Genomic DNA, 15689 nt, shown 5'->3' with positions numbered 1-15689 from the left:
CAGAAACAATGACTTTATGAAATTCTTAAGAAAATGGATGCATCTAGAGAATATCATCCTGAGTGAGATAACCCAGTCAAAAAAAAAAAAAAAAAAAAAAAAAAAAAAAAAAACAAAAAACAGACATAATATGCAGTCACTGATCATGGGATACTAACCCCAGAAATCTCTAAACACCTCAGAAACAACTCACAGACTATATGAAGTTCCAAAAAAAAATAATAATAATAATAATAAAATAAAGGCCAAAAAAAAAGAAAAAAGAAAGAAAATGAAAAACCGTTATGCTTAATCTTTACGTACCGAGAAAACTTTGACTAATTCCAGGTTACATCTTGTTTTACATGTACATTATGCTCATTGTAACTAGTAAGTTTTTAATGCATACTATCAAACTTTTAAAAAAACCCAAATACTGATAAAAATGTATTAATGTACTTTTATGCAATAATGCTTAAAGTCTGTACATTTATCTTTGTTTTTTACAATAAATTTGTTCATTTAAGAAAATGAGTTTATAAATTTCCTAGTTGCCAATGGATGGAACTTGAGACTATCATCCTAACTGAGGTAACACAGTCACAAAAGAGCACTCATGTTATGTACTCACTGATAAGCGGATACTAGCCCAAAATTTTCAGAATAAATAAGAACAATTCACAGAAATTGTGAAGCTCAAAAAGAAAAAAGCCCAGAAGTTGGATGCCCAGGGGAGAACAATACTCTCATCAGAGAAAATAATGGGACAAATAAAGGAGCAGAAAGTGGAGCAAAGATCATCCAGAGACTGCCTCACCTGGGGATCCATCCCATATGCAGCCACTAAACCCAGGTACTACTGCTGATGCCAAGTAGTGCTTACTGGCAGGAACATGATATGGATGCCTTCTCAGAGGCTCTGTCAGAGCCATACTGATACAGAGGAGAATGTTTGCAGCTACCCATTTGACTGGATACTGTAACCCCACTGAAGGAGCTAGAGAAAGGACTGATGGATCTTCAACCCTATGTGAAGAACAAAATTATTAACTAACCAAATGTACCACAGTTCCCAGGACTAAAACAACACCCAGTGACTTTCTCATGGAGAGAACCTGGCTCCATGCATATGATGCAGAGGATATCAATTTCTCGTATCAATGAGAGGAGAGGTCTTTGATCCAGCAAAGGCTTCTTTCCCTGTGTAGGGAAATGCCAAGGCAGTGAGGTGGGAGAGGGTGGTTGAGAGAGGGAGCACCTTCATGGAGGCAACGGGAGGGGGAGTGGGAATGGGATTGACTGAAAGGGGACAACACTTGATATTTAAGTACAGAGAATATCCAATTTTGAAAAAATTTCCTTATAATATGTTTTTGATTCCTATTTTAAAATAATATGTAGTGAATTCAGTGTCTGTATAATCATAATTCAGTTTACTCTGTGTTCATTAACATAGTAAATGGAAGATTGAAAAAGAAGAAGTTTATGTCACTTCTTCTCATGATATGACCAGTATTTACACATGAAAGCTTATATTGAGAGCCATGCAATTATTGTATGTTCTTCAAGACTCATTTCATCATTGTCCTCTTTATCTTAATTTTCAATAACCTTTCCAATTCCTTTCTTCTCTTGAAAATGATGTTTATGCTAGAGAATTTGAATATTAGTCTAGTGATATGGACATCATCATCATTATTGTTGAAAAATTACACAAATGGAGTGTATTAAAAGAATTCCTAGTGGAACACCAGTGTGGAGTCTAGTTACACGTATTCCAGAGATCCAAATCAGGATTGGTTGTCATCAGAATTAGGGATGTATTTGATGTGCAGGAAATGCTCTCTACCCAAAATGTACACCAAACTACAATATGTTACATCATTCTATGATGTGAACATGGTTTTGTGCTTCAAATCTAAGAAAATGGATATTCCATGTAATTATGGCAATTATATGAAGGACCTTTGGGAAGTAAGCCAAATGAGATATGACCACCAGATAGGGCTGTAGTGACTGGATCCTAGTGGATTTAGAAGAAGAAAAAAATTATTGTGAGAACCTTTTCTCCTCATCTAACTATGGTCTTTATGATGCCCTTCATAGTCTCTGTCTCTCATCCTGTCACTAGACGCATGTTCTCAACATTGAACCAGAACTGTTAGTTTATATAAACCCATTTTCTTTCTTTTTAAAAATAATACATGGTATTATTAAAATAAGCAAATGGACTAAGACATGTGCCAAATTAAATTTCAGGTGCACATAGAATTAAGGTTCTCAATTAGTTAATTATTCTCTATTATCTGGGTTTGTTTCATTTTAACTATTAGGAGCAATTAATTTGAGAAAAGTAGAAGAAGATATCCAAATTGGACTTGAAGATGATGTACTGCTTGCTTTGAAGGTAACAGCCTATGAACTAAGGGAGGTTGGAAGCCTCTATACAATGGTTCTCAACCTTCCTAATGCTTCAACCCTATAGAAGAAAATAGTTCATCATAGTGTGATGACCTCCAACCATAAAATTATTTTCATTGCTACCTCATAATTATAATTTTGCTACTGTTATGAATTATAATGTAAATGTCTGATATCCTGGATATCTTACATGTGATGCCTGTGAACAAGGCATTCAAACTTAAAAGGGAAGTAACACCCAGGTTGAGAATTGCTGCTTTAGAAGCTGTCAAAGGCAAAAAAAAAAAAAAAAAAAAAAAAAAAAAAAAAAAAAAAAAAGCACATTTCTAACAATTCCAGAAAAAAGAGTCATGCAGATTCCTGGGTGTAAGGAATTTTAATCCAGCAACATAGCTGCTCTGGCAAGATCACATTCAAAGACCTTCTAGGTCTCTAGCTGGAATGCAGACACACTCTGGATTACAGCATGATCTGGGTTGGAATACAGACATATTCTTAGCATACACGCTTATTCCCTAACAATGAAGGTAAGGTTAGTTTATCGATGAAAGCAGCCATAATAGAAAATGACAAATAATTGAAAGGCAGACAAAGTACCAAATCAGAGAAAGATTTAATAGATTGAGTCAGAGATAGGATTGTCCAACTCTCATAAGAACAGCACAGGAAAGAGTAGCTACATAATATCAGTGCAGGGAAAGACAGCAAGCTAGACAGAGATGGTGGTGGTGGTGGTTGTGGTGGTGGTGGTGTGTGTGTGTCAGATTTACTGGAACAGATTTACAGAGACAGGTTGTAGAAAGAACAGGCAAGACATGGGTGAAGAAAGGATGCGCCAGAGAATTAGTAGGAACTAGAAGATTTGAACATATTATCAAAGTTATTATGACCCAAACCAAAGCAATTCAGTCAGAAACCAAGAGAAGCTGGATTGATTTAGTTAGCTTGTAAGATTACAAAATCTGAAAGCTTCCAGGCCTAGGATGGAGATATTAGAATAGAGAAGGAAATTCTCTGGGCTCAGCCCAAGCCATATATTCACACAGCTTGGGGATGACCCACATGTCTCATTTGAGTAAACAAAAATGGCATTAATACCTGGCCTTTGATTCAGTGAGATTCTTCTTGAATTTCTGACCTCTAGAACTACACAGAATACATTTATTCTGGGTTTACAGTATGTGATAAGTTGCTATAGCTGTAGTTGGAAGCAAATATATATAATAGCAAGTGGGAAATGATAACATTGGTATTGCCATAATATAAAGAATAAAAAAGCGGAAAGGCGGCTCCAGCCAGAAAGGCGGCTCATACAGGCTGAGCAACTGGTGAGTGGGAGACCTAGGCTGCGGGGGAGCAGAGGGACCTCTGCGGAGTGCACACGAAAGGGCACCCCCTGCCCTGATCTGCCCTGTCCTCCCCGATCCAGTAACCAGGAACAGATCTTAGGAACTTCTGTTCCCACCCGGAGAGGACTTCAGGTCGCAGAGCAGAGCCTGGCCCAACCACCAGCCTGAAAGGCGGCTCCAGCCAGAAAGGCGGCTCGTACAGGCTGAGCTACTGAGACCTGGAACAGATCCTAGGAACTTCTGTTCCCACCCGGAGAGGACTTCAGGTCGCAGAGCAGAGCCTGGCCCAACCACCAGCCCGAAAGGCGGCTCCAGCCAGAAAGGCGGCTCGTACAGGCTGAGCTACTGAGACCTGGAACAGATCCTAGGAACTTCTGTTCCCACCCGGAGAGGACTTCAGGTCGCAGAGCAGAGCCTGGCCCAACCACCAGCCCGAAAGGCGGCTCCAGCCAGAAAGGCGGCTCGTACAGGCTGAGCTACTGAGACCTGGAACAGATCCTAGGAACTTCTGTTCCCACCCGGAGAGGACTTCAGGTCGCAGAGCAGAGCCTGGCCCAACCACCAGCCGGAAAGGCGGCTCGTACAGGCTGAGCTACTGTGACCAGGAACAAATCTTAGGAACATCTGTTCCCACCCGGAGGTGACTTCAGTACGCAGAGCAGAGCCTGGCCCAGCTGCCACCCGGAACCTGGGCTGCTGGGGAGTAGAGAGATCTCTGAGGAGTGCACACGGAAAGTGTACCAGGGACACAGACCAGATACAAGGGAAAGGCAAGAACATATCACTGACAACAAAATGGCAAGAGGAAAGAGAAAGAGTATATCCCAAGGAAACCAAGACAATCTAGCAACACCAGAACCCAGCTCTCCGATAGTAGCAAACATAGGAATTCCAAACACTCCAGAGAAAGAAGACACAGACCTGAAAACATGCCTCAAGACGCTGATAGAGTTACTTAAACAAGAAAGGGAGGAAAAGCAAAAAGATTCAGAAGCTTTTAAAGAAGAAACAAGAAAAACACTCAAAGAACTCAAAGAACGAGACGAAAACAGAACCAAGGAAATAAAGGAATGGAAGAGGGAAATTAAAACAGAAATTGACACAATAAAAAAAGCGCTAAAAGAGATAACCCTAGAGTCAGAACACCAAAAAAAGAAATCAGGAGTCACAGAAGCAAGCATTTCCAACAGATTACAAGAGATCGAGGAGAGAATCTCGGGGGCAGAAGACAACATTGCAAACATAGACAAAACAGCCAGAGAAGATGCAAAAAACAAAAAGCTCCTAACCCAAAATGTCCAGGAAATACAAGACACAATGAGAAGACCGAACCTAAGGATAATAGGAATAGAAGAGGGAGAAGAGTATCAACTAAGAGGCACAGTAAATATCTTCAACAAAATCATAGAAGAAAACTACCCTACCCTCAAGAATGAGATGACCACGAGCATAAAAGAAGCCTTCAGAACTCCAAATAGGTTGGACCAGAAAAGAAATACCTCCCGACACATAATAGTAAAAACATCAAGTGCCCAAAGTAAAGAAAGAATACTAAAAGCAGTAAGGGAAAAAGGTCAGGTAACTTATAAAGGCAGACCAATCAGACTCACACCCGATTTCTCAGCAGAGACTATGAAAGCTAGAAGAGCCTGGACAGACATCATGCACTCCTTAAGAGAGCACAAGTGCCAGCCCAAGCTGCTATACCCAACAAAACTATCAATCACCATCGATGGAGAGACAAAGATATTTCAAGACAAATCAAAATTCACACAATATATGACCACAAACCCAGCACTACAACGAATTACAGGTGGAAAACCCAATACAAGGAGGGAAAATACAGCCTAGTACAAACAAGAAAACTCCTAAACAAGAAAACTAAAAAAAGAAAAAAAACACGGACACAACTCAACCCAAAAAAGCAAAAATGGCAGGATACAGAAACAATTATTCCTTGATATCTATTAACATAAATGGGCTCAACTCCCCAATAAAGAGACACAGACTATCAGACTGGATACATAAACAAAATCCAGCCTTTTGCTGCATACAGGAAACTCATCTCAGAGACAGAGACAGACACTATCTCACAGTAAAAGGGTGGGAAAAAAACTTCCAAGCAAACAGCTCCAAGAAGAAAGCTGGAGTGGCTATTCTAATATCGAATAAAGTAAATTTCCAACCAAAAGTTATCAAAAAAGATAAAGAAGGACACTTTTTACTCATTACCGGGGAAATCTGACAGGAGGAACTCTCAATCCTTAACATATATGCTCCAAATAAAAAATCACCCACATTCATAAAAGAAACTCTACTAAAGCTCAAAAAATACATTTCACCCCACACAATAATAGTGGGAGACTTTAACACCCCACTCTCACCAATGGACAGATCAGGGAAACAAAAACTGAACAAGAACACTGCAAAACTAGCAGAGACTTTGAACCAACTAGAATTAATAGATATATACAGAACATACTATCCTAAAGTAAAAGAATACACCTTCTTCTCACCACCCCATGGCACCTTCTCGAAAATTGACCACATAATTGGACACAGAACGAGCCTTCATCGATATAAGAAGATTGAAATACTCCCATGCATCCTCTCAGATCACCATGGTCTACGGCTGGTCTTTAACAACAACAAAGACAACAAAATGCCCACATACACATGGAAACTAAACAACACTCTGCTAAAGGATAGCAGGGTCAAAGAAGAAATAAAGAAAGAAATTAAGGATTTTCTAGAATTCAACGAAAACGAAAACACAACATACCCAAACCTATGGGATGCAATGAAAGCAGTATTGAGAGGAAAACTCATTGCTCTAAGTGCTTCCAAGAAGAAACTGGAGAGAGCTCACATCAGCAACCTGACAGCACAGCTAAAAGCCCTAGAACAAAAGGAAGCAGATTTACCCAAAAAGAGTAGACGGCAAGAAATAATCAAAATTAGGGCAGAAATAGACCAAATAGAAACAAAAAAAACCATTGAAAAAATCAACAAAACAAAGAGTTGGTTCTTTGAGAAAATCAACAAGATTGATAAACCCCTAGCCAGACTAACTAAAGGGCAAAGAGAGAGTATCCAAATTAACAAAATCAGAAAGGAAAGTGGTGACATAACAACTGAAACTAAGGAAATTCAAGAAATCATCAGATCCTACTACAAAAACTTATACTCCACAAAATTGGAAAATCTGGAGGAAATGGACGAATTCCTAGACAGATACAAGGTACCAAACTTGAACCAGGACCAAGTAAACCATCTAAATAACCCTATAACACCTAAAGAAATAGAAGAAGTCATCAAAAGCCTCCCAACCAAAAAAAGCCCAGGTCCAGACGGGTTCAGTGCAGAATTTTATCAGACATTTATTGGGGATATAACACCAATATTCACCAAGCTATTCCAAAAGATAGAATCAGATGGAATATTACCCAACTCATTTTTTGAGGCTACAATAACCCTCGTACCTAAGCCACACAAAGACCCTACAAGGAAAGAGAACTTCAGACCAATCTCACTTATGAACATTGATGCAAAAATACTCAACAAAATCCTTGCAAACCGAATCCAAGAACACATCAAAACCATCATTCATCATGACCAAGTAGGCTTCATCCCTGGGATGCAGAGATGGTTTAACATAAGGAAATCCATCAATGTAATCCACCATATAAACAAACTTAAAGACCAAAATCACATGGTCATCTCACTAGACGCTGAGAAAGCATTAGACAAAATCCAACACCCCTTCATGTTAAAAGTCCTGGAAAGAACAGGAATCCAAGGCCCATATTTAAACATAATAAAAGCAATATACAGCAAACCAACAGCCAACATCAAACTTAATGGCGAGAAACTTGAAGCAATCCCACTAAAATCAGGGACTCGACAAGGCTGCCCACTCTCTCCCTACCTATTCAACATAGTACTGGAAGTCCTGGCTGGAGCAATTAGACAGCAAAAGGAGATCAAGGGGATACAAATCGGAAAGGAAGAGATAAAAACATCACTCTTTGCCGATGACATGATAGTGTACTTGAGTGACCCCAAAAATTCCACCAGAGAACTCCTACAGCTGATAAACAAGTTCAGCAAAGTGGCCGGATACAAAATTAACTCAAACAAATCAGTAGCATTCCTATACTCAAAAAACAAACATGTGGAGAAAGAAATTGGGGAAAAGGTACCCTTCACAATAGTTACAAAAGCTATGAAATACCTTGGTGTGACTCTAACTAAGGAAGTGAAGGACCTGTATGACAAGAACTTCAAACCTCTGAAGAAAGAAATTGAGGAGGATCTCAGAAAATGGAAAGATCTCCCATGCTCATGGATTGGAAAGATCAACATCTTAAAAATGGCCATCCTACCAAAAGCAATCTACAGATTCAATGCAATCCCCATCAAAATTCCAACCCAGTTCTTCATGGAATTGGAAAGATCAATGTGCAATTTCATCTGGAATAACAAAAGACCTAGAATAGCGAAAACCATCCTCAACAACAAAAAAACATCAGTGGGAATCACTATCCCTGACCTCAAGCTATATTACAAGGCAATTGTGCTGAAAACTGCATGGTACTGGTACAGAAATAGGCAAGTGGATCAATGGAATAGAATAGAAGATTCAGAAATGAGCCCTCATGTCATTTTTGACAAAGGAGCAGTAAACATTCAATGGAAAAAGGACAGCCTATTCAACAAATGGTGCTGGTCCAACTGGCACTCAACATGCAAAAGAATGAAAATAGACCCGTTCTTATCTCCTTGTACAAAGCTCAAGTGTAAGTGGATCAAAGATCTCCACATTAAACCAGATACACTGAAACTATTAAATGAGAAAGTAGGGAAAACCTTAGAACACATAGGCACAGGAGAAAATTTTCTGAACAAAACACCAATGGCTCAAGCTCTAAGGTCAAAGATTAACAAATGGGACTTAATGAGATTGCAAAGTTTCTGTAAGGCTAAGGACATCGTCAAGAAAACAAAACGGCAACCAACAGAATGGGAAAAGATCTTTACCAACACCACATCAGATAGAGGCCTAATATCTAAGGTGTACAAGGAACTCAAAAAGCTCGACACCAGAGAATCAAATAACCCTATTAAAAAATGGGGTACAGAGCTAAACAAATCTTTTTCTGTTGAGGAACTCCGAATGGCCGAAAAACATCTGAGGAAGTGCTCGACATCCTTAGCCATCAGGGAAATGCAAATCAAAACAACCCTAAGATTCCACCTCACTCCAGTCAGATTGGCCAAGATCCAAAACTCAGATGACAGCGGATGCTGGCGAGGCTGCGGAGAAATAGGAACACTTCTCCACTGTTGGTGGGGTTGCAAGCTAATACAACCACTCTGGAAATCGGTCTGTCGATGATACCTCAGAAAATTGGATATAGTACTACCTGAAGACCCAGCTATTCCACTTCTGGGCATATACCCCAGAGACACTTTAATACACAACAAAGATATATGCACCACAATGTTCATAGCGGCTCTATTTATAATAGCCAGAAGCTGGAAGGAACCCAGATGTCCTTCAGAAGACGAATGGATACAAAAATTGTGGTACATATACACAATGGAATACTACTCAGCCACCAGAAACAATGACTTAACCAAATTCTTAAGAAAATGGCTGCATCTAGAGAATATCATCCTGATTGAGATAACCCAGTCACAAAAGAACAGACATAATATGCAGTCACTGATAGTGGGATGCTAACCCCAGAGGCTTGCACTCCCCCAGAAACAACTCACAGACTGTATGAAGTCCAAGAAATAAAGAAAACAAAAACTATACATATATTCACAAAACAAGAAGACTTTGACTGTTTCCATGTTGCGTTTTGTTTTGCATGTACTTTACGCTTATTGCAACTAGTACGTTTTCAATGCATACTGTCAAGCCCTTGAAAAAAATCAAGTACCGACTAAAAAACATATTCACATGGTTTTATGTAAAATTTATTTTAATGTCTGAAAAAACAGTACTGACAAAAATGTATAATTTTAAGCAAAAAAATGTTTAAAATCTTTACATCTATCTTTGTTTTGAAAAATAAAATCGTTTAAAAAAAAAAAAAAAAAAAAGCCAAGCACTGACAAAAATGTATTTGTATACATTTATGCAAAAATGTTTAAATTTTTTTTCTTTTTTCTTTGTTTTTTAAAATAAAGTTTAAAAAATTATGTTAAAAAAAAAGAAAAAAGAAAAAAAATAAAGAATAAAAAAAAAAAACCAGTATCACACAAGAGGGAAAGTGTTAACAGAGGGTAAATTCATAGGAACTGATCAAATATTCAATTTCAAACCTAATCATTTAATATAGACTTATGCAAATCATTTCACATTTTGATGTCTTTGTTCTCTATTTTAAAACATGAAGACTCAAACCATACACACCTGAATAATGTATTTTAGTTATCCTTGTAGCAGTTCATAAACACTGATAGGCTAAGGGGAACATACAGTTGAATTGCTCCTGGAAATTTTATTATTTGTGTAAGAAAATAAAGCAGTAATAAATGTTGAGAAAAGAAGAGGGAAGGGAACAGTTTTGAGGAAAATGAAAATGCCTATAGAAAATTTTATTATTTATTACATGGATTATCCTAGGATATTGTCCTCTGCTTTCTAGTTTCTAGTTGATGTTTTTCTATCCTAATGTCTTGTGGAGTTAGAACTATCTTTTGAATACCTGGAAGCTCTGAATATGGCCTTGAGATCAACAATGAGCTAGATTGAATGTTAGTGTGGAGGACTACTGTACCCCGTTTGACAATTTCTGAATATCAGAGTTGCCTGCTGGTCATTCCTGCACTTTCTTGAAGTACAATGTCTTTTTTAAAAAACAAATGCTAGTCAAGACATTGACTGCTGTTTGAATCTCATCAAATCACACATGGCAGGACCATTTCTCCTGCTGATCAATTCCTTGTGAGTATTTCATCTATTGGATTTATATCTGGTGTTTGTGTTGAGGCTACCTAGGACTGTGGGGCTATTTTAAATTTCTTTCTGTTTGCTTGATATTAAAATTGAAAATTAAGACATTTTGTTAAGCAGAAAAAAGTTACATTTATCATGCTGAAGAAATCAAATAGAGAATTGCTTTTCTTTTCCTGGGATACCTCTCAAAATTTTCTGGTGTAGCTGAGATTCTCTTAGGCTGCAGTAGAGACAAGAAAATATTCTTTAAAGTTTCTTAGACTGGAAATCCACATAGAATCGAACCTGAAAGATCTATTTCCCCCTTCTCTCTTATTCTCTCTCCCTGACACAAATACACACACACACACACACACACACACACACACACACACACACACACACTATAACACACACAATATAAACTAAATTCTATTTAACATATTGCCACATAAAGCATACATCAATCTCTTCTTTTTGCTCCATTACTCTTTCTACTATCATCTTTAATTAAAAAAAATTCTTTGAGAACTTCATATAATGTACTTTGATCGTTTTCTCCAATTTCTTCCATCTAGTGTTAAATATTAAAAATGTAAACATGTACTATGCCATGCTATTGCTGGCTACTCTCTAGTCACGGCAGTCTCTCTACATCCATGGCTGTCCCTCGCAGTGACTGCCTATCTGACTCCCATGCTGGGTCACTGACATGCCAGCACCATGGCAGCTCAAGGTTAGCTGTCTCAAATCTCTGTAACATGGCAAAATCAAAATTCCCGAGGCTTGTAATTTGTCAGTCACATTTATATCAGCAAATTCTCACCCCACAAAATGTTCATACAATAAACTCAGAGCCAGATATTAATATATACTCGCCACCTAGATAAGACAGAATAACCCTATAAGATATGCATAGCTACCTGTGGCTATTTAAAGCCACATGAATCTGGGTCTTCCTTCTCTTCCTCCATCTTCCTCTTTCTCATCTCTGTACTTCTTTTCCTGTCTCTAAAAATTTAAGTCCACCTTTTTTCTTTGCACTGCCCAGTCACAGGTCTTGCCTTATCTTCTGCCTGCCCACACCTACATATAGACATCAACCCACACTTCCACAGCTCCTTCAGATTTACCCAGACCTTCCTATCCTTCCTTGTGTCCTTTTTAACAAAAATACCTAATCAAGCCCAATATGAACTGTTCATAAACTCCTAGGTGTGGGAGTATTCAGTAGAGCATGGCCCATACTCCTAAAGAAAAGTGATGCCCCACCCTCACCCCAGAAGCCTTCAACCGGTCCTTACTCTGTAGTTGGAGGTGAAAGTTCACAAGCTCCTTTTCTCTCTGTGCTACAATGTTGACTGGATTGATCTCCTTTAGACTCTCTATGTGTACAACTTCAATGTAGTCTTTCTGTCACATCCAGAAGACACAGTGTCAGTCTGTTCACTCCTTACTTCTGTCTCTATAGTCATTTTGTATCCTCTTCAGTGATGGCCCCTGAGCCTTGCAGGCATGTGATACAGATGTCAAATTTGTGGATATGCACTCTAATGATGATTCTAAATTTTGGTCATTCATAAGTTTCTGTGTTACCTGCCTTCTACTATACAAAGAAAAAGTCTGAGAGCTGTACCTATCTATAGATAAATATAAATGTAAAGAGCAGTTTGATACTATTTTTATTGTATCAACTACTATTGTATCTACTATTGTATCTACTATCGATAGATGTAAATGTAATAGAGCACTTTGTCTATTCAGCAGAATAGCAGTAGGTTCTTTTTTTCTGAGCCATGCAAGTTCTGAAATTATGAGTACTTGTCTAGAATTATAGTAAAAAGCATGGGAAATAACCAGAGAAATGGGTAAATCATAAGTAATGGGTTTAATACTCTGGATTGTATACCACCCACCTCTAGCTAAGAACAACACAATTATAAAGAAGTAACAGAATGTTTTTAATTCTAGCACTCTGGAGGCAGAGGCAGGCAGATGTTTGTGAGTTGTAGATCAACCTGTTTTACAAGGTAAATATGATGATTGTTAGTGCTATTATACAGAAAACATCTCTCTCAAAGAACAAAAATAAACAAAAAAAAAACAAAGAAAGAGGGAAGGAGAAAGGGAGGGAGTGAGGGAGGCAGGAAGCAAGGAAGGAAGAAAAGAAGGGAACAAAGGAAGGGAGGAAGGGAAATACCCTTGAGTATGTTCCTGGGGTCAGCCTGGTACAAATATGTGGGAACTAATGTTAAATAAGAACTAATTAATAAAGCATGTTATAGTTATCCAAGCTGCCAAGGACTTCTAGTGATTAACCTTTGTCTTTCAAAGGTTTCATGTCAAAGTATAAAAATTTGGGTGACATACCTTCATGTCCTTCAAGCTGTATTGATTTACTTATATTTAATTATTTTCTTTTTTAATATTTATCTTTTCTTAAAGATTTATTTACAATATATAAATAAGTGCAATGTAGCTGTTAGACATACCAGAAGCAGGCATAACATCTCATTACAGATGGTTGTGAGCCACCATGTGGTTGCTGGGGATTGAACTCAGGACCTCTGGAAGAGCAGTTAGCACTCTTACCCCCTGAGCCATCTCTCTAGCCTATATTTAATTATTTTCATTGGAATTATAGGTCTATGTAATGTCCTTTTGTACTTATTTGAGTATAAAAGTAAAAATTGTTACATTCTTTTTGTCTCCATTTTATTCATCACTTATTTGCTCATGTTCCTTTTTTCATATATATATCCTCATTCTCTTTTTTAGTTAAGAATAAAAGTTTCTACCTTTCCTTGATATTTTCCCCACAAATTATAGCATATAGTAATCTAGTTCAGTGAAATTTTATAGTCATTTTAATAAATTTAACACCTCTCAAACTATACTGTTGGTGGTGGTTTTATAACTATATAGCAATCCCACAAGACACTTGTACTATGGCCATCATTTTAAGCATTTTTAATAAGCTCTATTTAGTGGTCATTTTTTGTCATTCCTTGAGTTCTTCATCCCTGCTATCAGAATTGTGCTTCTCCCTGGTTCATTTCTTATAACCTTTACCATTTATGGGAAGACAGATATTTGATGACAAATTATTTCAGTTTTTATTTGTTTCTAGAAAAATATCCTGATCTTATTTACTCTTTACTTTGAAAGATAGTTTTGCTTGGAATAGATTTGTTTTTAATGTGTAAGAGGCATTATTGTGTTTATAAAACATTAACAATAATCTGTGTCTCAATTTTAAAAATCAAACAATATACAAAATGCCTTTTCAAATAGGATCATTCTTCAGTTGAAAGTTTGAAAAGTGATCATTGCTATAATGAAACATGTTGAGAAAATAAAAGACAGCAAAAACAAGTTCATGTTTCATAGGCTGCAATATCAATAGTTTGTGACAATGGGTGTACAATGAAAATATTATATATGTCCATTTGATCCAAGTGAGAGACAAGTTATCTATTTGGTAGCATGGGAAATTGTGGTGATGTAGGAATCACCAAATTATTAATATATTTAGAAACGATAGAGGAAATTGGAGAAAGAACAGCAGCAGCGCCTTGAGAAAGATTTTCTCATCTCTGATGGCATTGATTCATAAAATTGCTTCAGTAGCTCTCACAAAATTCAGAATTCCAGATCCATTTAATGAGATGGAAGGTTGGGAAGAGAAAAGATGATACAAACATTCATAAACATTGGTGACTGTGAGGGGAAGGTATGAGAGCTTTAGAACACTAACCAGAATGTTGAATTTGGGTCAAGCAAAGGAACGAGCCAAAATGAAAGCATGAGGGTGTTGTACTGTAAAAAAGTGGAGAAAAGGATGATCCACAGTTCTCCAGTAATGAGAACTGGGGTAAAAGACCCAAAAGAGCAGAGGTTGGATGGTGTTTCTAGAACTGAAGTGCAGGATACATGGTGCTCTCCTGATGGATGTTGTTAGAGGAAAATTGGATTTAACTGCAATTTGTGTTGGAAGTGGGAAAAAGGAAATTCTGTGTCTGTCTCCACCTTGCTGACAGCAGTGTTACAATGGATGAGAAAGATGAAATAAAGATAGGGAACAAGTGCAGGTTGATTTAGCAGATTGTTCAAGTTACTAGAACTAGCTAACAGATTTTTTTTCCCTTATCGCCAGAGGCCAAAGCTCATAAAATTTCCCTTTTCTCTCTCAGTATGGTATGCCCTAATCTCTAGGGAACAATTATAGGAAGATACTTATATTTTTAATTTTAATCTTTTACGTAAAGCAATTCAAGTGATAAGGCTCAAAACATTTCTGTGGCTGTGGTGTGGAAAACAGGAAACGGGTGCAAAGAGTGCAAAGTTGGCTACATTATTGTCATGCAATTTGTGGAACAGGTCATCAATGTGCTGGAATTGCTCAGCTGATGATGACTGATTTTACTGTAGGAGCTAAGAAGGCTGAAAGCTGAGTCTCCAAGTCCACAATGAGTGAATTAAAGTAGTCAACATAATGGAGGGTGACATCCATAAAGACCAGGAAAAGACAGGATCACAAGTTAATGAAAGCATGTTCTTTGCCATAGGATTAAAACATATTTTAGCCACAGAAATTGTCTCTCTAAGCCATCTTCCCAGTGCCAGAAGAGTAAAGAGCTTCAGTCATGTGGAGTTGATGGAAAGAATTATTTTTCAGAGAAAACTCAGCTTTCAAGTCAATAAATAGGTGAAAGGATTTCTTTCAGTGAAATGACTAAGTATGCACAGCAGTGTGAGAAAAGGATATGCTCTCTAGATATAAAAGGGAGAAAGCAAATTGTGAGAGGGAGAAGAACAGGGAGGATAATTACATAATGTGTTTCTAAGCAAGAGGATAATTAATCAAAAAACCTTGAATCTGGGTTGGTAGCCAACCATGAGAGGAAAGAGGCACATTTGAATGTATCATCACAGTTACCATCACAGTTAATACAGTCACCAAGGTATTGGACTTTTCCAACTTGGAA

Source organism: Micromys minutus, assembly GCF_963924665.1.
Source record: "Micromys minutus genome assembly, chromosome: 19".
Classification (NCBI taxonomy): Eukaryota; Metazoa; Chordata; class Mammalia; order Rodentia; family Muridae; genus Micromys; species Micromys minutus.
Note: the sequence above shows the minus strand (reverse complement) of the source record.